The sequence below is a fragment of the Rhineura floridana genome, chromosome 7, assembly GCF_030035675.1.
Source record: "Rhineura floridana isolate rRhiFlo1 chromosome 7, rRhiFlo1.hap2, whole genome shotgun sequence".
NCBI classification, from domain to species: Eukaryota; Metazoa; Chordata; class Lepidosauria; order Squamata; family Rhineuridae; genus Rhineura; species Rhineura floridana.
The window spans coordinates 88,860,265-88,885,772 of NC_084486.1; the positions used below are offsets into that span (position 1 = coordinate 88,860,265).

Consider the following 25,508-nt stretch of genomic DNA (forward strand, 5'->3'; position numbering starts at 1 on the left):
CCAGTGGGCTTCATGGCTGGGTGGGGATTTGAACTTGGACACTGTAACTCACTGGTGTTGGGAGACAGGACTGTACATCTTCAGACTGTGGGGGGGGGACAGGGGGATACCAATTTTATTGAACCTTTGCATTAAGAAAAGAAAGCAACACCTCCCAGCCTACTGAGAGCTTTTTATGGAAAGGGATTTTTGGAGATGTGATTTTGCCACACACCATTTTTTCAATGAGCGTGGGGGGGGGGTAATCATGAATTTTTTTTAGCTTATAAAGGGGGTCCCATACTCATAAAGGTTGGGAACCAATACTGTAGTCCATAACATCTGGAGGGCACCAGGTTGGGTGTCCCTGCAATAGAACAACTGGGGTGTAGCATAATTTATTTTAACTTTTATTCAAAACCCAGTTGAAAACACTGTAGCAACCTTACATTCCAAACATATCTTTTTGCTAGTTGCCAAATAGGAAATAAAATAAAAGCTGAAAACAGAAACTATCAACACTGCAGTAAAGAAAAGAGGAAAGTTGTGTGCGCTGGGCTTAAAAAATACTTTTGTTATGAGTCTGCTGTCTGATTATTGTGAGCGGATCTATCGAAAATATGAGCTGGCTGCCTGAAGGTGAATCACCTTGCACGGAAGGTTCTCTCTCTCTGTGGATCTCCTACCTTGTAGGAGTGCCCACTGTTCGTCTATTCTTATGGAATTTTAGCAACAAATAAGGCAGCTAATCCTAAGCAGTCCAAAGGAGAGAGCAATACCTTCAGATCTCCTCCTCCTCTCTCCCCCTCCCACACCCTATAGGTGAGGGTTGGAATCTATTCTTGATCTGGAAGCTGAATGTGGCTGGCTGATGATGGCAATTAACATGGTAACTATGCCTAGAAAGGCTGGGAAACTGGCTGATTAAATCAGATGAGTATTCCTGAGCAAAGGGAAATCCCAGGATGGCGGAGAGCCACCTCCTTGGCTGTCCAACAGAATAGGAGGGAACTGGGCATGAGGCCTGGATGGTGGAAGAGGAAAGGCAGTGGCTGCTGAACTGCTGCAGTTGCACATCAACTGTCCTGGTCTAGCTGCATCCAGACGGCTTGAATAAGATTTTCCCCGAATTCACTACTGAGCACAGAGTCAGTACCCCCATGGTGGAATTTCTTGAAAAACATATAATTCACTTTATCCCACCGGTGCCATGGGGAGCTGCAGCTTTAGGTTTCACTATTTCTTACAATTAGGTACATCCCACACCTTGTTGACACCTTCTCAAATTATTGGATCACAATCAAATATCAAGGCCTTTTCCCATATCATTTTATTAAGATACAAGACTGCTTTCTGGAGATACACCCACATTTTAAGATGCAAGAACATGTCGACTTGGATTATTGCCATGCATAGATTTTGGAGATATGACACATCCATTCTGGAATTACTTCTAGAAGGATATTTGTATTCTTCTAACATGACCTTTTAATGCCTCCTAAGATCTCACTGTGACTCCTGAGATTTTTTGTATCTTTTAAAAGTAATTTGGTCAGCACTCCTTCACTTTGGTTAAAATTATGTTAATAGTTCTAGAGCTTATATTTGCACTGAAAATGTGAAGATAAGCATCTGAATAAAAATGAAAATGTCACAGAAGCACAACCATCCCCTTTAAGATCACATGACATTTAAACACACTCTTATGAGTCTTTAACATACTACATTTTCATTTAATAATCAGTAACATTAAGAGAACCCAAAGCAAACTTACAGCTCATTTCATTCTTTTTACAAACAGTATCAGCGGAGACATCGCATTACAATCGCACCAAATAAGAACATGTACAAATACCTCCCAAAGAAATACAGCAAGCAGGGAACTTCTAGCTATCATTCCATAAATGGAAATAAGGTCTCCTGCCTACATACTTCCTATTTGCCCAGAAAATAAAGCTATGCCAATTTGTAAAAACGGCACTGGATTTGGGGTGTCCTCTTATCAGTGTTATTTGATGAGTAGTTTTTCAGTTACAAAACAGTTTTGAAGCCCTTTCTCCAAAGATGTGTTTTTTCATTTACATTCTCGCCTGAATCCCACTTCATGATATGCAAATGCTTGGAGCCATGCTCATGTGTTCTAGAGCCTAAGAACCTTGCTGGAGCAGGCCAATGGCCCACCTGGTCCAGTATCCTATTCTCACGATAGCGAACCCGATGTTTATGAGAAGCCGGAAAGCAGACCTGAGCACAACAGCACTCTCACCAGCAACTGGTATTCAGAGGCATACTTCCTCTGACAGTAGGGCTTATATTCATATATTGTCTCCTTCTCTGCTTCTGATGCTAAGGCACAACCGCTGGAGAATGACCATTGACCATTTTCCCCTTCACACCTGTATGCTGGAGTAAGGTGAGAAATGGATTGCAGCCTGAAATTTTCAGGAGTAAAATGAATAAAACATCAGCTTCTTTCCTGACAGAAAACATTAAGAAACTCTAAGATTTTGAAACTGAGACCAAGAGCTGGTGACAAAAAGCAGAAGTTGGTATTAGACAGAGTGCTCTTGCTAATTTTTTCTGCCTAAAAGTGTGACAGGCGGGCCTACAATTTCAAGCTGCGAGCCTGCACAGGTTTCTATAGCGAAGGAACACCTAGGATACGAGGCTCCCCCACCCCCACATCTAGCCCCCTTTCCCACAGAGGATCACACAGTCCGGAAGTGAGCACACAGGGGCTTTGTGCTCACCGTGGAATCCCAGCTTTTCTGTTTGTGTTGGCAGCAAGTCGATGGTTTATTTCTGGCAAAATGTCGTCATGGAAGTTACAGACAGGAATTCCCTGTGACCCAGCCAGCTCAGCCTGACAATCCCCCCATTCACTGCATCAGCACCAGGCACATTCCTTCCATCTGGAGACAGGCCCATGGACTTGGTCCCTACTCCAACAGTGCAGGCAGCAGCGCCCAGCTGCATCCCCCAAGCCCTGCTTACTCAAAGCTTGAGCAACAGCAGAGGGCAGCAGCCCCGGCAGCAAAGTCTGATGGGACTTTGAGGAAGAGGTCCAGGGCCTATTCAGCAGAATCAGCAAGAGTGCCCCCCCCCATCCCCAATGCAAAAGGACTGGCATACCACATTTTGAAGTAACGGAAATAATACCCATTACTATCTAAAGAACCCCCTTCCTGAAATATTATTTTACTTAACAACACCATTGCCTGGGATCAACTCCTTCAACAAAGGCTGAATCACCACCTCCTTTAAGGTGGCAGGAACATGCCCTGCCCTCAAGGAGGCATTCAATATCATGCTAAGGCAGAACAGCCCTTCCCAGCTAGTTACCACCAGCCTGGAAAAAGCAAGATCAAGGGAGCATGTCATGGCCTAAACCTCTCCAAGCACCTTGTCTGCATCCTCAGAAAATATCAATTGCAACTTATACAAGTAACTGCTACTTGCAGACACCCAGGGTAGAAACACACTCACTGTTCTGCTGGTTCCAGTGGATCTCCAGCTCTCTCTTCTGAAGACTGGGGCACATGACACTAGTCAAACCCCACCCCTTTTTACTGTAAAATCTGGTGGGAGCAGATTGAGTGCTTTTTTTTTTAATTCAGCTTCAAAAAGATTTAGCAACTGATTGGCAGATCAATCCATTTCCCCTCCAGGTGTGGCTAATGGAAACACTTTGCTGTAGGCGAATAGTGTGTTCACAGCACAAGTGGCATACCAGTACAGATTCTGAAACCAATACAGTAACTAAGCTTTGAGTGGATGTGAGCAACTTTGCAAAAAGTTGTGCAAATAAGTCGCAGGGGGCTGCTTATAGTTCTGTAGGCTCACCAGCAAAAGTTGACTAAAGATTCAGGACAGACAAAAGGAAGTACTTCTTTACTCAGCGCATAGTTAAACTATGGAATTTGCTCCCACAAGATGCAGTAATGGCCACCAGCTTGGACGGCTTTAAAAGAAGATTAGACAAATTCATGGAGGACAGGGCTATCAATGGCTACTAGCCGTGATGGCTGTGCTGTGCCACCCTAGTCAGAGGCAGCATGCTTCTGAAAACCAGTTGCCGGAAGCCTCAGGAGGGGAGAGTGTTCTTGCACTCGGGTCCTGCTTGCGGGCTTCCCCCAGGCACCTGGTTGGCCTCTGTGAGCAGGATGCTGGACTAGATGGGCCACTGGCCTGATCCAGCAGGCTCTTCTTATGTTCTTATGACTAAGCCTTTTGACAATCTGAAACATTTCTGTTGGATGGCATTGTACAGATGCAATGCTGGTGGAAATATAAGATTTAATTGCTGCTTGTACTATAATGGGAGTGGTTTTCAAATGAGCTCTAAGCTGTGTTTGATTAGTTTTGTTGTGGGTGTTCTGCCATCGGCCCTCTAGTCATCGTTCCAGCAGCTTCATATCTAGCAGATCCCTGGAGAGTCAGGGAGCTGTCTTGAGCCACTGGGAGAGAACTTTCAGGAGCAATCACGTCAATCTCCTGAGTCAATTCAGTATTCCATAAAGAATACTCAACAGGAAAGTATGTCAATTCTTCCGTATCTCCTTATGGACAGATTGGAAACCTACTGAGTATAACAACTTCTAATGGCAAACCATCCTACCCAGTTCACCACACTCCTACAGTGGCTACAAAATCCCACAATCTTCTCATTCACAAGATAACTCACTTTCCACGTTGTAATGTTTTGATACCCAGCAAGGTTTCAGAGCCAACAGTTCTGTATCATTACTTGTCTCTCTTAGGAGGTAGAGAGCCTGAGTAAATAATCTTACATAAGAAACTGGAAGAGGGGAAAAAATGCAAAAATAATATAATGTTTCCATAGGCGGAAGCTCTTCCCCTCTCTCTGTTGGGATCCCTCAGGGATTTCTTCTTGGCATAAGAATAGCCCTGCTGGAACAGATCAAAGGCCCATCTAGTCCAGCACAGGTTATTTATGGTTTATCTCGGTTCCTCATTTTTCCAGTCTTCAGTTCTCCACCTTTCCACATCAGTTTGCGTTGTTTTTGTTTAAAAAAGTTCTCATGCAAATCATCAGAATGTTTGTGTGAATTTCTCTCACTATACACATTTTTACAAAGCAATTTTCCTTAATATAATGCAGTTTTTGTATGTAATTTTTTTACAAATATATGCATTTATATGCACACTTTTGCCTATGCATTTTTGTACACATTACTTTGCACTGAAAAATTCAAATAAAAAAGTATGAATTTCAAAGGATGACTGTATTTTGGTTCGCACATTGGTTTAGAATGTGCAAATTGGGTAGGTTCGCCTTCAAATGCAAATTAGATTGAATTTCTCTCCCATCTCTAGTCCAGCATCAATTTCTTACAGTGGCAAGCCAGATGCCTACAGGACATCTGCAAGCAGAATCTGAGTGCAGTAAGACTTTCTCCATTTGTGATTCCCAGCAACTGGCATTCAGAGGCATATTGCCTCCAGCAGGAGAGTTAGAACTTGGCCATCATGGCCACCTTCTTTTCTCTACACCAGCCTTCCCTAGCCTAGTATCCTCCAGATGTTTTGGATTACAACTCACATCATCCCTGACCATTGACCATACTGGTTGGGGCTGATGGGAACTGTAGTTCAACCACATCTGAAACACCCCAGAATGGGGAAGGCTACATGCTGTTTCTGGTTGACATCATCAAATTCCATGGCTTTTAATACATACAGATGATACCCAGCTCTAGTTCTCTACCTTTGAACTGGCCCACTCTAAACCCACACCGCCAACTGCCTCTCCAATTTCGCTGCTTGGATGCTTCATCATCATGTCAAACTCAGCATGTCCAAGACTGAACTTTTCATCTTTCCTCCCAAGTTCTCCTCTCCCTACTGACTTTCCTTATCCATTGACAGTGTTACCACCTGTTGAATGGGCACATAGCATTGGCTTCATCTTTCACTCTTCTGTTTCCCTCTCCTTTGTTCCCCATTTTCAATCCACAGTCAGTCTTGTATCACTTCTCTGTTTACAGTATTGCAAAAACATGGCCTTCCTTTCTATCCCCTTGGCAAAAACTCTAGTCCAGACCTTGTTTATCTCTTGCCTGGACTGCTACAATCTGCTCCTCTCTGATCAGACTCCACTTTCTCCTATTCTCCAATGCCCTTCTTAACAGCATGCACATGTCAATTTAATCAACATCACTCTATGCAAGAGGAAACATTTTTTTCCTGCTCAGGGGCACTGTGTACATGGCGTAAAGGCAGCTGGAATTGTTCATCACAAATTCAGTGAGTTTGCCTACAGCCACAAATCTTCCTAACACGGCTTGAGCAACAAGCACACAAAAACATGATTTTGCTTATGAGAAATCATTCAGATTATCCATTTGCCACATGCATGAGGCAATCTCTCAAACAGCCTGTCCAGCCAAACATCCCTGCAAAATAAGTCTTCAAGTTAAGGATCTGGGCTTTAAAGGAGGAAGCAGGAAGTGTTATTTATTTATTTATTTATTTAATTAAGCTTATATACCGCCCGACTAGCAACAGCTCTCTGGGCGGTGAACATTAAAAATACAATAAAAATAACACAAAACTGTACACAAAACTGTACAGTCTAAAATCAAAATATAATAATTTACAATTATGTTAAGCCTAGCTCCCCCATGCCAAGCCCCAAACCCTGGCTTTCAAATACCCTGAGGCTCTAGTAAAACCAGCAGCACCTCAAGCTGCCTTTCTTCCCTGTGTACTTTGCTTTTTAAAGCCTAGATGCGGTCTCCCAGAGATCAGCCTCCATAGTAGGGCTTCTTAGAAAGAGGTCAGAGTATGTTGCTCAGCATGAATATCCTGCTCTGTTCTTTACATTGCTCATTTTTCCATTCCAAATAATCCTGAACAAAGAGTCATGAAGTATTTTTAAACAAGAAAGCGTGGGGGGGGGACAAGGACAACAGCCTATTGTGGGGGACCAGATGAAAGTCTTTATACAAGCATGGAAGGAAGCCCCACATCACAGCAGCTCAAGAATGGAAAGAAAAGCCAATCTTGAGAAAAGGTTGCCAAATGAAGTGGGGTGATTTTTCTTCTTTGTGAATGAGCTCTTATACAGAACCCCATTTGTTGTCCATGAATTTGGCAACATCTGGAGGGTCAAAGGTTCCCCACACCTGCTCTACCAACTCTTGTCAGAGAAAGTTGCTCACTACATGTTCTCCATGGTGCTGCAACAAGTGACTTGCCTTGCTCTATGGGAAAAGGAGAGGGCACTTAGGGCTTATCTACACCTTTGCAACAACATAAAAAACGCCAGCAGAATGAAGGAGAGATACAAAGCTAATACATAATCTGTGTTCTAGGGGTGGATTTATTCTGCACTCATACCAGCCAAGTTCCCAGACTTTATAGAATAATAATAATAATAATAATAATTAATTTGTTTGTCGCCTATCTGGCAATTAGCCACTCTAGGCGACGTACATTAAAAAAGATAAAATACAATAATATCAGATGCAATCACATTAAAACAATAGATAGAAATACTGGACAGTCATCAATACATATAAAAGCAATTATATTAACAACATACGATAGATGACAGACTCATGACGATTTACCCATCCCAAGGACCTCAAAGGCTTGTTGGAATAGCCACGTCTTCAGGGCCTTGCGGAATACATCTAGGGAAGGGGCATGTCGAAGATCACATGGGAGGGAGTTCCAGAGAGTGGGGGCCACCACAGAAAAGGCTCTCTCCTAGCTGTTTTGGTTGGCGGGATTGAGAGAAGGCCTTGTGTGGCTGATCTAGTTGGGCGGCATAATTGGTGGCGGTGGAGGCGCTCTTTCAGGTAAGCTGGGCCGAAACCGTACAGGGTTTTAAAGGTTAAAACCAGCACCTTGAATCGGGCCCGGAAAACAACCGGCAGCCAGTGTAGATCAGATAATACTGGCATGATGTGGTCCCGTCGGCGGCTGTTGGTAAGTAAGCATGCCGCCGCATTCTGTATAAGTTGTAATTTCCGGGTCGTTTTCAAGGGTAACCCCACATAGAGCGCATTACAGTAGTCCAATCAAGAGGTGACCAGGGCATGCACCACGAGCGGGAGCTGTTGAACAGGGAGGTAGGGTTGCAGCCTACGTATAAGGTGTAATTGATACCAAGCTGCCCGGCTCACAGCCGAAATCTGAGCCTCCATGGACAGCTTGGAATCAAGAACAACCCCGAGGCTGCGGGCCTGGTCCTGTAGGGGCAACTTCACCCCACCAAACACCAGGTCAACATCTCCTAACCCTCCCTTGTCTCCCACAAGTAGTACCTCGGTCTTATCAGGGTTCAACTTCAGCCTGTTCCTGCCCATCCATCCACTCACGGATTCCAGGCACTTGGACATGGTCTCCACAGCCCTCTCCGGTGAAGATTTAAATGAGAGATAGAGCTGAGTGTCATCCGCATATTGGTGACACTGCAGCCCAAATCTCCTGATGATCTCTCCCAGCGGCTTTACATAGATGTTAAATAGCATGGGAGAGAGGATAGAACCCTGTGGCACACCACAATTGAGAGGCCAAGGGTCTGAAACCTCATCACCCAATGCTACCTGTTGGCGCCTATCAGACAGAAAGGATTGGAACCACCGTAAAACCGTGCCTCCCAATCCCAAACTCTCCAGGCGATCTAAAAGGATACCGTGGTCGACGGTATCAAAAGCCGCTGAGAGATCCAGGAGGACAAGGAAGGTGAATTCTCCCCTATCCAGTGCCCTCCTCATATCAATAAGAATTGTATCCTTTTTTTTTTTTTACAATAATTTTTATTCAAATTTTCATAAAACATACAAAACAAAATCATAAAACATTCAAAAACAAAAAACAAAACAAAACAAAAATGATTAAACAAAAAAAATAAAATGTTGACTTCCCATTTGTCGCAGATCAAATCAGTTATAGGTCTACAATATATAACAATCCTGTCTCTTAAATTATATTATAAAATCACTTTCCTCCAGTAGTTATCTTAATTAATCATCAAATCTCATAAACATTACTTTATTCTTTCCACAAAAAGTCAAAGAGAGGTTTCAATTCTTTAAGAAATATATCTATCAATTTTTCTCCAAATAAACATGTCGATTAATCCATCTCGTTAATAATAATAATAATCTTATTGTCATAACCATAGTCCAAATAAACATATCGATTAATCCATCTCATCAAAATCTGTTAGGTCCAATAATTTCAATAGCCATTATTCCATTATCCCTATTAATTCCATCTTCCATCTTCAATAGTCCTGTTAAGTCCAGTAATTTCAGTGTCCAATCTTCCATTATCAGTATTCCATAATAATCTTGCTGTCATAGCCATAGTCATATAATAAGAGTCTGATGGGAATTTCCTCTCTCCCAAATATTTTCTTGCCATCAATTCTGAATAAGTTGCTGAAATATTGTTGTAAAGTCATATCTCTGTTCTTCTTTTTTACAAAATGCACTGGTTCATCTCTTGAGAGTTTTTCCATTGTCACATGGCTGCTGTTAGTTCCATAGATTTTCTCTATATCAAGCTCCATCACGTCATTCCAGTCCAGAAGATTATCCAAGCCATTGATAACTTTATCTCTAATATCTTCATTAATTTCTTCAGAGATAACGTTAAATTCCAAACATTAGATTTTATTTCTAATATCCATAAACTCCAGAACTTTTTCCAATTCCACATTTGTTCCAATCTCCAGGGCTTGTATCTTCCCTTTATTTTTTCTTTTCTCATCTCTGATCTCATTCTCCTCTCTCACAGGATCCCCTATTTCTTTAAGCTCCTGCGTCATTTTGCTCAGTTCAATTTTCAGCTCCTTACTACCCTGTCGCAGGGTTTGTTTCGTTATCTCAATCTCATCCATTATTTTCTGAAACATAATTACTTCCAGATTCTCAGCCACTTTCTTGATTGCCATTTTTTAAAACCACAAAAACAAAGCAAAACAAAAATAAAGAAGAACCACTTCTTATTTCAGCAACAATTGGGTTAATATTCCAGGCTTGATGACATCACAGTATAAACAGAGCAGCCTGCCTTATCTCTCTATGTTCAAGAATACAAAACAAATTTAGTTCCCAGCATCAAAACAGTTAGCGGCGTCATGAAGAAGCAGATTCGTCAAAATAAAATAGACCAAAAAGAGAATAGTCCCAGACAATATAATGTTCCTCGGAATAGAAATCCCTCTTCTGTGTATATCTTTAGAATGCACTTCCAGGACAGCTTTTTGCAATAGAAACAGAGATAAGCTGTTAATTTCGTGAATAACAGAGAAGAGTTGTAACTCACCCAGAAGCTCTTTAAAGCTGATTAAATTGACAAATCTCTTTTTGCTGCAACAATTTAAACCAAGTAAAAAAAATAATAGAAAGAAGGGTGCTTGCCTGTTGGTCTGTTTTCTCTTTGAAGAAAAGATAAACGTATCGCATTAAACAGATAGAGCTTGTTCGGACGTCTGGCATTGCTGGCTGGACCTTTTCTCATAAATTAATGAAATCCAGTCCTCCCAACAAAAACAGGCTTTTGAGGTTGATCTCTACGTTTCTCCCTGCCCGGGAGAAATTTCATCAGTCAAAAAAAAAATGTTCTGACTGATTTATATCTGAATAAGCTTCTTTTGAGGCGGGAGCCCGTCTCAAAAGCAGGCACAAGCGAAGTCACCCTTCCCGGAAGTCATCAATAAGAACTGTATCCTACAGTTCAATAAAACCAGAGCATTCTAATGCCTGGTCTAGAAATGAAGTTGAATGAACTGGGAATGAAATTGTAGAATTCTGAGGTGAAAAACAGTGGGTATCACTTCATCAGACTAAAGATAGGATCACATTTTTGAATACTCCCGTTTGTGGGGAAATTTTCCTGGAAATTATCACACCAGGCATTCAAAAACTGGTGTGCTCACCTGTAGTTTGAAATCGCACAGTCCACTCTACTACTTCATTCCGTTGCATGTGTAGACTAGGCCCAAGTATCCTCCTCATCTTCTCCTACCCAGAGCAACACAACTCTCATTCCACAAAGTTGCATGAACAAGGGGGCCCTGCCAAGCTATGTCTGTCAAACGTCCTGCTGCTCCTGTATGAAGTTAAACATGTCTCCAATTTCCTGTTTTGATCTGCCTCCTGCTTTGTTAACCCTACTCAAAGCACATTCCAGTATATTTCCAATCAAGAGCATGATTTGTGCTAACTCAACTTAAGCCACAAGATGTAGCATAGTCAATGGCAAAATTAAAAATCCGTACTTAGAGCATAAAAAGGGGTCAACTGCAGAAGGTCTTTGATGGAATGAACTGCAAATATGACCAACTGCAAAGCAGCCTCTGGTGAAAACCTAATGCACACTTAATTGGGAGTGAGACCCACTGAATTTACTTTTAAGTTAGTATGTTGAGTGGCAGGCTTTGTGAGACCAATCTCAGCACTACTGGGAGTCCAGTAAAGTCATAGCTGTTTGCCACAGCCTGAACTCTCAGCCATAAGAAAACAGCTTCGCTCTGTCAGATGGGTGGCCCATTTTACACAGAACCCCAGGCAACAAGTAGTCTTGTTTAATTGTCCTGTACTTGACCTCTGTCATGAGCAATACTGTATTTTATTAATTATAAGGTTGATAAAAATAAATGATTTAAAAACAAATTTTTTAATCAGATTTCAAAATTTTCTGAAAACAATTAGTAAAAAAGAGCCTAGGTCAAAGATATCATCATGAAAACTAACTACACAACTTTAAATTATATTCTATGAATATGTTAACAGCAATTTATGGAGATAGGAGATAACCTGATCAGTCTGCAGGTGGTGTACATGAAGTGCATGGTCTCTCTTGCTCTCTCAAGGCCTTGCCTCTCTTTAACTATAAAGACAGATGGGGAGATTGAGTAGATCTGAACAAGGAGGAGACCAATTCAACTGTTAACAGCAGTAGTCTCTTCTGCAGGTATACAGATATTTTTTTCCTCCTTTGGATTCATTCTAAACTGAGAAATAAATTTGGAACTGAAAAAGCAGGAAAGCTTGTATTTCTTTTCCAGACAATGAACAAAAAAGACTAACTGTATCACCCAGTATTTTCAGTTTTTTAAGTTGACTTGGTTAAAATTGCCTAAATTTTATTTTAATAGAACTTTACATTTATATAAAAACTGAAATAGTTAACCATTCAAAAATCCATGTGCATGTTTTGTTAATGTTGTTGTTTGTTGAAGAAAACGAACTAGAATAATATACAATCTTATTAGTACAATTTAAAAGCCTGTTTGGTGGTGGTGAATCTGGTACATCATGTCAAAAATTGAAGAGTTGGAGCTGGTTCATCTCCTGAATGACTTCACAAGTTCATTCTGCTTTAGTACTAAAATGACCATATTATCATCCCATTTTCTGATTAAAATTAATCTGAAAACATCTCTGAATATGTATTAAATTTATTTTAAACAATAATTAATGTCTACTAAAAAGTGATTATTACATAGAATCTTCCTCACTAGTGATTTAAACTGTGATGTAAATCATTAAATTTCAATCATTATTAAGGGAATTTCTACAATACAAAACAATTTTAAACAAACATACACATACTAAAAGAAGCAAGATCTATAAAAAGGAGCCTAAAAGCACAAGTAGAAATAAAATACATTAATTATAAAAGGCCATTACATGTCATTCATATGCAGCCTATGGTCTGAGTAGACATGGTTAGGATTGTGCTGTAAATTGAGGGTAGAAACACACTCACTGTTCTGCTGGTTCCAGTGTGTCTCCACTTCTCTCTTCTGAAAAGGGGGGCACACAACGCTAGTCAAACCCCACCCCTTTTTACTGTAGAACCTGGTGGGAGCTGCTTGAATGTGTTTTTTTGTTAATTCAGCTTCAGAGATTTTGCAGCTGATCAGCAGATCAACCCATTCCCCCTCCAGGAGTGGCTAATGGAAACACTTTGATCTGATGACTAGTATGTTTACAGCCTAAATCTCATTCATTTTAATCAGTCCACTCTACGCACGGTAAGAAGTCTGGATCCAACCCAGAGTTTTATATATATATTTCCTTTGCCAAATTAATATACTAGCATTAATTAAATACTAACCTTGTATTTTGTTCTTGAGCCAAGGTATGCATACAGCTTGGTTTTCATTGTACAGGAATCACAAAATCAATTACAATTCAGATCCAGAATATCTTAGAGTTTGACCATGCTGAGCTAAGGCTCAAGGACACAGCAAAAATGGTGTCTAGTCAGCTTACAATTCTTTCTTAAAAAAACACACTATGTGCAGGAATTGTGACATCCTCATATTCATAGGTAGTTGTGACATCATTGCTTGTTTCTAGTCATTCTACCTCCCTCAGAGGTAAACTACATGTTATCTGCTAACATGTACAACAGAGCCCTGAGGGTATGTGTGCTTAGAGCAGAGAAGTTATGTGGGAGAAAGGACCATTTCCCTATCCAAATGGCCCCTCTCCAAAGGTGGGCATCTTTCTACAGGTGGGCTTTCAAATTGGTGTTTGCCCTCATAGACATGTATTTGAATTTGCATGTGAGGGAAGCCAATTGGGAGAGACTGATCCTGTATCAGCCTGGCCTCCAAGAGGTCTTCTCTATCTTTAAAAGTTGTGCAGGGGGAAGGGAGAATTCCATCTTGTGGTTTTTCCCATTACAGAGTCACAAGAACACCTGCACTTGGCTGACTTTCTCTTCTCCTAAAGACACAGGAAAAGATCCTCCGTGGCGCAGAGTGGTAAGTGGCAGTAACGCAGCCAAAGCTCTGCTCACGGCCGGAGTTCGATTCCAACGAAAGGAGGAAGTCGAATCTCCGGTAAAAGGGGTCAAGGTCCACTCAGCCTTCCATCCATCTGTAGTCAGTAGAATGAGTACCCGGCATATGTTGGGGGGTAAAGAAAGGCCGGGGACGGAACTGGCAATCCCACCCCATATATACGGTCTGCCTAGTAAATGTCACAAGACGTCACCCTAAGAATCGGAAACGACTCGCACTACAAGTGCAAGGACACCTTTACCTTTAAAGACACAGGATCAGTCTCAGGCCATGGACCTGGCAACCCTACCCACCTCCCCTGCTACTTCTGTACTCTTGTGTCAGGATACCACTACTGCATACATTATTATAGTATGAATTAAAAAACATAATTGTTATCTTTTAGGAAATGAGTGAAGATGCACCTCTTCCGGCAGATTTTTGGATGAAGGAAATTATGACTGAAGTAATTTATAAATAGTTTTGACACTGTTGTTTTTATTATGGGCTGTATTGAAATAATTGATTTTATGGGTTTCTGTTGTCTCACTGTTGTTGTTGCAAACCACCCTGTGGCTTTTTAGTGAAGGGTGGTATACTGTATAAATGTCCAAATAAATAAATCCATAAATAAGTTATTTGCTCTTTAAGTTTCCCAGGATCAGCAAATGCATAAGGCCCCAAATTTGTGTATTTTTGATTAATATATGGATTATGTGTATTGAAGTGTTAAAGAAGTGTTGTGTATTGGTAAATGATTCTGAAATTTGCTCTTATTAGATTTAAACTACACATGACATTCATTACATTATTTTTTTAACTAAAGCAGTTGGGAAGCCTGTAGTATTCAGTTTGAGGCTAACATGAGGGTGAGTTTTAATATTTTCTTCACCACTTTTGAACCTATGATCCCCACACTTTTTTGTTGTTGTTGTTGCTGTTTTTAACCCTGGCAGGCAAGAAACTGTGACCTTGGTAAGTAAAGAAGCTTGCTGTTGCTGGGCGAGACTCTCAAAGACTAGGCCTCAGTCTTGAAGAGTTTATAATTCAGGCAGGCCAAGAAGTTAGAAAGCAGGTTTGATAAAAGAGCAACGGGGTGGGGGTGGGGAGAGGAAAGAAGAATCACAGGTGAAAGGCTAGGCTTGCCAGTTGACCTGAAACCCCCCAGCTGGGTCTGCTCCTATGCCTTAACCATACAATGTGCAGAAATCACTGGGTCTGATTGTAGGGCAGGGGAACCAATACCATTCCCTGCTAACATCACCCAATGAACCAGTTGTTATAGGCAGAGAAGTGGCAGCAGCCAGTAAAATTTGGCAGCTCTATTAAAGACACAGGAGCCTGGTTGGGGGGGAAATTGTCAATCCTTACTTCTGACCTTATTTCACTCAATAAATTAGCCACTTAAAAGGCATAAAAGTTCCATGTGCATTTTTGCACTTCTAAATGATGCAGGATTTCTGATTAATGAGGATATTTCTTTTTTTGTCCATTGAGTTTCTCATTTTCAGTTTCAAGTTTGCCTGATGAGAGAGTTCTAGGCATTCTCAAATGTAATCATATTCAATTAACAAAAAACTTTTCAGTTTAACATATTGTCTTAAGTGCTTCCATGATCACTCAAGTTCCAAAATGCAAGGAAATTACATCTGTTAAGGGCCATATCCTTAACAGATGCATTAGGCAATATTGATGTGGTATGGTATTTATCCTGTTGTTAATTCCAGCTTCATCGCTACCTGGGAGCTGAATGGGTATCGGCAGGAGAGTGGTAGACCTAAGACTCAGATGTACAGGAGAAGTGCAGAGGAATACTTCACCTTTGGCTACCCTGTACTAACCAGGGACTGGACTAGAAGACCTTCAAGTTCCCTTCCAAATCTCTCTCTTTCTTTGTGTGGATGGTCTTAGTTGTCAGTTGCATACTTGTAATGTGGAATGACAGCTTCATTGCACAGACTCCATGTGTCTATTCCAGTGAACAGACAAATCTGGCACTTATATTCAACACAACAATCCAGCTTGAAGGTAATGGTGAAGTTCAAACTAACCACAAGATGGGATACCATACCACATCAATATTGCCTAAATAATGCATCTATTAAGGAAATGGCCTCTAACAGCTGTAATTTCCTGGAATTTTGGAACTTGAGTAAACATGGAAAACCTTTAAAAGAGCATGTTAAACTGATTATTTTATTAATTGTAATAAGTGGAATATGCAGCACTTGATAAGAGCCCTTGGCACCTTGCATATTAGTGTCCCACACCCTAACTTGGCTGTATGAATGAAACTCTATGAGTCAGAAGCAGCCTTGGAGTTGCTTACCTTCTTAAGGCCATTAACATTTCAGCTTGAGAATGTACAAACTTTCCTAGCTGTAACATCATTTGTTCTCATGAATTTAATCTCAAACAGTACCTCTTCCTTGCAAAGTCATAAACTGGCAAGAACATAAATCTGTGTCTCCTGTTCTCTTGATTACATATTAGTATACTTTTACACACACACACACACACACACACACACACACGAGTTTTATTGCAAGTCTTTATTCTGTGGTGTAGTGGTTAAAGTGTTGGACTATGACCTGGGAGACCAGGGTTTGAATCCTCACATAGCCATGAAGGTCATTGGGTGACCTTGGGCCAGTCACTGCCTCTCAGCCTCAGGGGAAGGCAATGGTAAACCCCCTCTGAATACCGCTTACCATGAAAACCCTATTTGTAGGGTCACCATAAGTCAGGATTGACTTGAAGGCAGTCCATTTCATTTTTTATTCTGTGAAAGTTTCCACAGTTAAATAAGACACACAGAAAGATAATCGTATATCAGTGTGCAATTCCTTGCTCTTTGAGTAACCCTTACATTCAAACTACTCCACAGGTTAAGGGATGGGACATTTCAAAGACCTGCTGTACAATACAAAGTTCACACAAAGGGAACTTTTTGGAGAAAGGGAGGTTTTGCAGCTTTTTTAAAAAAGGCATTTATTACGTGACTTCACTGTATTACACTGATAAGAATCCAGCCTCTGCAAGGATTTCAGGCTGATTCACGTGAAAAGACTTCCAGTTTCGAGAAAGAAGGAACAGAGGCAACTCTTGCCCTCATCACATTTCTACAGCTGGCTTTCCAACCCCAAAATAATAATTCCAGCTCAGTAATTTCAGTTCCTGTAAGAATGCTTTAAGGCAGCAGTAGGCAGAATGTAGACAGAGATTTACCAGTAGATTTTGGTCATTTTCAGTAGATCGGCAAGGGTCTCTGATTCCCAATTGTTTTAATAATAGCAACACAAAATTATTTTCTCTCACTGAAATTGGGGGGGGGGGTGGCATTGTAGAAAACTAACCGGGGTGGACTTTTGTGGGGAAGGACTGTGAAGTCAGTTAAGTTCTGTTATTGAAAACAATTTTCTAGGCTCATCTTCATGAGTCTAGACATGTTCAGAGGCACCCTGTTCTTTAATTTTATCTGTAGGTCTTTAGCAACTGGCTTGGGCTGGTGGATCTTGGGATTCTAGTAAAAAACAAACTTGATCTGAGAAACTGAAGAAAACCCACCTTTGTTTTAAGTCAGCCTTCCACAACCTGTTATGCCCTTCAGGGGTTTTGTACTACAACTCCCCATCATCCCTAACCATTGGCAATGCTGGCTAGGGCTGATGAGAATAGCCGTTCAAAACATCTGGAATGCACCAGGTTGGGGAAGGCTGCTATAAGCTTTAAGCCAGGGGTAGCCAAAGTAGTGCTGTCCACATGTTTGGGGCTATAGCTCTCATCAGCCTCTGCCCATATAATCAATAGTCTGGGATTACAGGAATTGTAGACCAGCAACATCTAGAGGGCACCATGTTGGCTACCCTTGGTTTAAGCTAAGTAAATATACAACAACCGAAGTCACTAATCAGAATCCTCCTGTTGCCATTGGTCACTGAATTGCATGATCTTTACTCCCAGCAAAGTATACCAAGGATTATGTCCCTAAACTAGGGGTGGGGAACCTGGGAACTTCTAGATGTTTGTTGGACTCTTAATTTGAAGCAACACCAGCCAATGATCAGGGATGATGGGATTTGTAGTTCAACAACATCTGGAGGGCACCAGCTTCCCCATCCCTGTGTGAATCTTTCTCCTACCCATATGAATGTCATTCTGATTCCCCTCTCCACAGATGTCATAAATGTGGAATCTGTGGAAACAAATCAGATATTACCATAGGAATTAGAGTTCCAACTCAACACTTTCCACATGGGGTGGGGAGCATCTGTTTGAAATATTATCTTGGAAAATACTCTTGGTTGACCTTTCTACCCTCCACTAACTCTTCTAGACGTTTTTCTAAATCCAGCTATTACACCCCTTGGCAGTAAATTCCATAGTAATTCACACGGAGGGGGGGAAAGATGCACAGTTGTATTTTGTGGAAACATACCGTGTTTTATTCTACATCAGTTCTTGCTTATTTATCTTCCATGCAAAGGCAGCCTTGTCAATATGACAATGTTGGGAGGGGAAGAAACAAAGGAGCTGCCAGGGCAGCACGACAAAGGAGGGAAGTTGGAAATCATAGCCAGAATCCAAAAAGGCATGCGGGAGCCAAAGGTCTGCACACATGAACAGAGTTTCTGCGGGCCAAATTACACATTGCTGTAAATGCATTACTGCAGGAATAGCCAACGTGGTATACTCCAGATGTTGCTGGACTACAACACCCATCACCCCTGACTATTTGCCACACTGGCTGGGAATGATGGGAAATGGAGTCCAACAGCATCTGGAGGGCATCATGTTGACCACCCCTGCATTAAAGCATTAAATGTAACTAATTTCCACTGCAGGGAGGGCAGGCTAATCCAGATCAAGGCATGGGGAGGAGGGCTAACTCTTCTCTCCCCTTACATGGAGTGTGTGTGTGTGTGTGTGTATGTGGGGGTGTACTTTTTCAGTCAAGGATCACATTTCCTTCTGGGCAACTTCTGAGGGCCACATGTTGGCGGTGGGCAGGACCAGAGGTAAAAGTGGGCAGAGCAACAAATGTACATTTCACAACTGTACAATAGGCTAGCTTCTACACACACTCACATGCCCCTCTCTCTCTCCTCCATCCAGGCAGGCAAGAGACATTGTCAAAGTTCAAGGACATATTCCATTCAAACAAACACACTCAAGGAAGGTGCAAAACAGGGCCACTGGATTGTGTGATGGGTGAGTGGGTGTGGCCTGCCGAGAGTCCCATAGGCCAGCTAGGCTTGGAGGGCCACATTTAGCCCTTGGGTCTAAGGTTCCCCATCCCTGCCCTACACGGTCCCAACTACACCACTCCACAGCTGCACCTTGCTTTGGGAAAGGAAGTCCTGGTCCCGCCCAATTAGTACTAAAAAGCTTCTTTTCTGAGGCAACTTGCCCCGGGGGGGGGGGGGAATGAGGCCCTCCCACACCAGGTTGCTATTTTTAAAGCTACACTTATACTAAATGCTATAACACATTTAATGTAAAATGTAGTTTAGCCCGAGCATTTCTCTTTTGAGGTCCATCCCAAAGCTTCCAGAGTGCCCACTAATGTAACACAAGCAGCAGCAATAAGGTGAGAAAATATGGAAACCCTGGTCAATGTGTAACTCTGGTGTGTGATCCATGAAGTTTAGAAAAGGGAGCATCCTGGAGCTACATACAATCAGTGGTCTTTTCTTAGTTGTATGACGGGGTGGGCAATTTGCAGCCCTAAATTCAAAAGTCCATTCCAAGCTATCAATTCAGACCTCTAGCAAGAGCAATTTGTCCCTCCTCCCCACATGAACCCACTGGGAGGGAGGGAGGGGGGAAGGGGTGACAGAAAGATAGAAAAGTGGGTGGCCCCATCTACTTTTGGCTCTGGTCCCACCTACTGCCAGACTTAGCCCTGCTCACTACCAGCATGAGGTCCCCAACAGAAGATTCCCAAGGGAATGTAGCCCTTGACAGACAAAAGGTTGCCCACTCCAGGGTTCAAATTACCCTCCTAAATAAAGAATACAGTAGGGCCCTGCTTTACAGCATTCCGCTTTACGGCGTTCCACTGATGTGGCGGCTTTCAATTAGGGGAAATTCCCCGTTTTAAAGCTGATTTTGCGGTTTTTCAGCATTTTACGGCATTTTCGCGTGACGCAACCCATTATAATCAATGGGTTCCGCTTTACGGCGATTTCCGCTTTACGGCGGGGGCCTGGTCCCTAACCCGCCGTATAAGTAGGGCCCTACTGTACGAACCTTTTTTCTGGTTTTCCACCAGAAAACATTGGTAGCTACACCAGAGATGTGTCCAACAGTAAAACCAGGAAGCCACAGAACAGAGGTGGGCAACCTTGTTGCTCAAAAGGCCATATGATTGAGGTCTACATGCTAGTGAACATGACCAGAGCTGACACTGTGCTTGGCTGGAGCCAATCTCCTCTGTTCTTTGGCCTGGAGCACTTACACACCCATTCATTCATGCACTCATGGAGAGGGTTAACTTACTCATGGGGAGGGGAGGGCTAATTTACATGGAGACAACAGCCCACAAAGATTACTTTCCCTGTGCGCCATTGTCCCCATGTAAATCTCACAGCTACCAGGAAGGGGGGGCAGTGTAATTTACATGAGGATGATAGTGCATGGGCATGCCTAGAACAATTTGGAGACACTGGGAAGAGGCTCCCATGGCTTTCTTTCTTGTGCATGCTTGAACAAATACCTTGATTCTCAGGCTTTGTAATCTTCCTTTTCTGCTTTACCTTATTGGCCTAATATTAACAATGAGGCATTAATGTTCCAAATCCTGCTGTGTCTCACCTCCATCTTGATCTCCATCAAGTTCTGTTCATTCTCTTAAGAACATAAGAAGGGCCCTGCTGGATCAGGATAAAGGCCCATCTAGTCCTCTGTGCTCATGATGCCCATTCTCCAGATGCCCATAGGAAGCCCACAAGCAGAACCTGAATGCAACAGCGTTCTCCCCACCTGCAATTTCCAGCAACTGGCATTCAGAGGCATTCTGCCTCCAAGTGTGAAACAGAACCTGGCCATAATGGTTAGTAGCTATTGATAGCTTTATCCTTTATGAATTTTTCTCATTCTCTTTTAAAACCATGTGCCATGATTTGATAAGGCAGCACGAGAGGTTACAGGAGGGAGGAAAATGTGGCAGCAACGTCAGAGCCAGTAACACGCTCCCAGTATAGCAAGATAACAAGAGATGACACAGTGCAAAAAGTTGTTTCTCTTCTCCGTCTGTCTAGGGCATCCAACTCACCTCTTTCTGGGCCTCATGCAGAGCCCAAAGGCCACCTAACAAACTGATCTTTGATCAACAGGCTGCAAACTAAAAAAAAAGGAAATGCAAACATTGCTTATTGCTATGGAGAAAGCCAGATGTTTTCTTTTTCATTGATTCTTCTCCAAGAAGCACCTATAGCTCTTCTTTAAAAGCTTAGGAATGTTATTGCTAAAACCAGCAATACACACATTCAGACCAAGCATCCTTACCTTAATAGGGGCATCAAGGAGATTAAGATGCTGCTGCCTACATAACAGCTTTATGTAACTGCATTCATGTCTGGTGAGGAAATGGGACTTACTTTAATCAGCTGCAGCTGTTGCGACAGCAGTACAAATGGCTGGAAATAATCACCATGTCTGCACTACACGGGTGATCTGAGTTCATTGTCTTCTCTCATTCATGCATCATCCTCCAACTGTCTCCTTTGAGAATGCCCTCCAACAATAACTGCTGAATCTTACAGTAAGATAGAGGATCAAACCAATTAGCCTGTTTAATTTGATTCTTTTCCATTTGGCATACTTGGGTTTAGTTCATGTGTTGAGGGGGGGACGGACCAACACAATTTCTTTGAAAAAAGTCAGTTACTGGAGTGATCTGTTTCAAATAAAATGAAACAGATGTTAGCAGCAACAAATTTGACGTTAGCAGTAACAAATTTGGAAGATGGCAGAACTTCAGCATAAAAACTGGTTTTCTTTTCAACATTGTTACATGGAATTATGAGCTGCCAAGGGCAGATGGTAATGTGGGTTAATTTGTCTGGAGAATGAGTCGATGGTTGTGGTTGTCTTTTCTGCTACCACCACAGACTCAAAGGAGAATCCTCCACACAAATTAACTCTTGTTACCCTATGTTGCATCACATCAAGTCGTTCTGCATGATAATGAAACCTCTCCACCTCAAAGTGTGCCTTGGATAACAGGCCCACATTTGATGCTTAGAGTGTGGGGCTGCACTGCATGCTCTCCACACTTAATTTTGGCTTCTGGCACTACCTACCTCAGAACTAGGAGGCTTGTGTCAGGTCTCAGGCAAGCACCAGTGATAATAGTTCCATGTACATTTCTTCCTGCTGGGGATTATGAACACAGGAACAATTTCTTGCCATTGCCATTGCCTGCCATGGAAGCAAGGGGACCCAAATAACAGCAATGGTTACTATGACTATTCATAGTGGCAGCCTTGGACCTCTAATATAATATTATAATCTGCTCCAGAAATGAACAAAGTGCCATATGTCAGAGATGCTTGCAAGCAAAGAATACAGCAAAATACTACAGGCAACACAAGTAAAACAGGCAAGTAACACAGTGAAAGTCTCCCTAAAGTCCCTAGCCAATCTGGGGGTGGGGGCGGGATTCTTTCATACTGCCGAAAAATATTTCAATCACTTAGATCCTAATAATGAAACAAAGCTTGAAGTAAGGGCAGTAGTGGATGGTAGGAATGGGGTTTACTCTCTGATTCCGCTCATTTTTTCAATTTGTCAAATGGGCTGCCAGTTCCTAGTCACTATAAATTGTGTTCCGCTAGTTATCATAATTCCCAGTTCTCCTTTTTTAATTATTTTTTCCAAAAAATTACGCGATTTTCTCCGCTATTCCTTATGCTGCTGTATATTTATATAATGTATACAGCAGCAGGAGATTACTAAAATAATTATGAAAATAATTACACAAGTCTCGCTGCAGATTTTTAAAAAAATTACGGTGTCACTAACAACTGCGAACGCACGCAGAGTGGGAGCTTGTTCAACAATGAGACGAACTTGCAGATTATCTCAGAATTCAGTACCAAATCTGATTCTACAACATCCCTAGCAGACGGCATGGTGAGAGAGAGGCGATGACCTGACCTCCCAGCAGGTGAATCACTGTTGCTTACTTGGAGGGGAAGAGGTGAGGTGGTGGGGACAGCAGTGAAGTGCAAATTCACCAGCCAGAGTGTTTGCACAGCACTGCACCAAACCACCCTACCCTCCTCTTCCTTGTAATCAGCAGCAACTATCTGCTGGAAGGTCAGGTAAGTGCCTCTGCCCCACCATGTCGTCAGATACTGAGTAACGCATGTGCTGGCCATTCAGTGTGTGTGAGAATGGCTTGACTGGAGCAATGGAATAGGTAAAAGGCAATGCTGGAGAGAAGGGAAGGGCCAGATTAACCACACGGATTGCATGACTATGCAAGTATGTGTTCTGCCACAAATGACACCAGGGCAGAGTATTGGACAGGTCATACTTGTACCACCTCTGCAGACCAATCTGACCTGCATTGCAGTACAAAACAAGTACTGAGGAACCAGTCACAACTCCCCAGCACATCAGTGTGATCTTTTATTTGGAAACAACAGTAAGAGTCTATTCTAAAGTGACTCTGATACAGTCAGGAACAATGGACTAATCTGGCTTTAATCCAAATCATTTTATTTGTTCGTGAACAGCAACTTGGAAGTGCTATATAAACAATTTTAAAACCTGACAAAAGCGTTCCTAGCTTATGTTACCAGAGGCTAGAGTTGCATAATTTTGGTTGCTGTGCATTTTTCATATTTGGTTCTAAATGTTCCAAGTAACAATACTCCTGTTGTGTTCTCTCTCCACCTTTTTTTATCAAGAGGTGCCCATCAAACCATCAGCAGCTTACCTCACTCTGCCGGCTATTTTCAAAGCCATACTTAAATGCAGCAAACTCTGTGGCATCACTGAGCACATGCTTGCACTTTTGCAACACAAGCATGCATACTAGAGTATAGATGCAACTCTGCCATGGTGCCTTATTCCACATATTAATTTAATCATTTATATTCCACCTTCCCCACACTTAAGAGAGGCTGACAACAATGCAATGTAAGATATTTAAAATGATAAAATCACACAGTAAAATTTTGGTGTGAATGGATGCTTTGTAAAAGATTTCTGTGGTGATCTTGCTGGGAGGGAGCAGAGGAGAGCAACTTTATTTGCTGGGAATCTGGGCTTCCTGCTTCATTGCAAAATCTATAGCTCTAGGAATATGTCTACACAGACAGCTTCTATGTCCAAGGTCGCACTGATTCTGATAGCCAAGTGGCATTTTTCTTTAGAGGTGCCAAGAATACAGGTGCATTCAGGACCAGAAAAGTGTTGGCTGGGGATGCAAAATGCAATACTCCTTAAGTCTGCAAGTGTTACTTCATTATCTAACTGCAGCACTGCTTAGAGGTGGGAAGTTAACAAACTTCAAAACACCGCTGTGTGCACATCAGGTCTGGCCTTCAGATATCTCGTCACAAAGCTCATATGCCAGCTGAGTTTCAACTCAGCCACAAGAGAGGAGCAGCGGAAGCTTCTAGAAAACTGAAATGTGGTCATTAGACACTGTAAGGAGGACAAAGCATGTACAGTTTATTGTAGCAATAGCTGAACTGTGCAGACATTTGAACTGACAGTTCTGGCAGGATTAAGCTAACAGTTACTTTCAGTCTAAACAAAAACAAGGACTGAGTTAACACAAGCACTTTAATATTTTCGTGTAGGCTAAAGCCCACTCCATGCCCCTACAAAGTTGTTGATGATAATAATAATAATAATAATAATAATAATAATAATAGCATGTGTGATGGACAATTATAATGGTGCAAGGTTTCTCTATTCAGCCCCCTGATTTCTGAATCCAGATGGATTTGCAATGCTAGTTCTCAGGCCAGTCATGGTGTTGTTTTAATTTAAAAGGTTCCTTTTAGGACAAGAACAAAGAGCTCAGAGATGGATTAGTCCCATAAGGAGCATTATTTAGTATATTTACCCACAGGGACAGGCTGTTCTTGCCTATGATAATGTTTGAAAGCAACTCTATTTGCAGTACCATGGACTTGTTTGATTTCACTCACAATTACTATTAGGATGGTATGGCTCATTGTGTTAAGTAGTACACCACATACTAATATTGGCAGGTACAACTCCTAGGCTCTCAGAACTGTTTGCTGTGGGGAACCTGCTTCTGATAACTTTAGCGAGATTGGCAGCTAATTTGAAGGCCATAAAGATGGGCGTAATCAAGAAAGGTTTGTTCCCAAATGATCCAGTACTTAACTGCTTCCAGATTAAGTTTTCACAGGAAGGGGGAGTTTCAGATAAATCCCCTTGTCACACGTTCAAACCTAATGTGAGGGGCAGTAGTGTAGTGGCAAATTCAGAAGTGCAAGGTCCTCTCATGATACTCATGCTACACGCCTCACAACCACATCCTTTTTCCACTTTCCCTCCTCTCCCTTTCTCTCCGTGTTGTGTTATTTGGCAAGTCCACACTCCATTACAACAGACATCTCTGGGAGCCAATCAGCATGAAAGGGGAGGCTGTATGTTAGCTACTGAGAAGCGATTCCTCAGTGTCTGACTCACCTCTTTTCACTCTGGCTGGCTCCAATCAGCAGGAAAGGACAAGGTCTCTACTCAGTGACTAACACAC

The 25,508-nt window shown here is 42.0% G+C and overlaps 1 protein-coding gene across 2 annotated transcripts in view; it reads right to left on the reverse strand.

Moving 5' to 3' along the window:
• The window catches only part of ENTPD1 (ectonucleoside triphosphate diphosphohydrolase 1), a 60,770-nt gene that overhangs the window by 26,122 nt on the left and 9,140 nt on the right, over window positions 1-25,508 (reverse strand). The window contains exon 1 of one of the 2 annotated variants that reach the window (XM_061636354.1): window positions 21,266-21,322. The exons of the other annotated variant lie outside the window; for it this stretch is intronic. The gene's annotated coding sequence lies outside the window, so the exon portion shown is untranslated. Of the gene's footprint in view, window positions 1-21,265; window positions 21,323-25,508 lie in introns of those variants that run through there. 2 annotated transcript variants of the gene reach the window in all.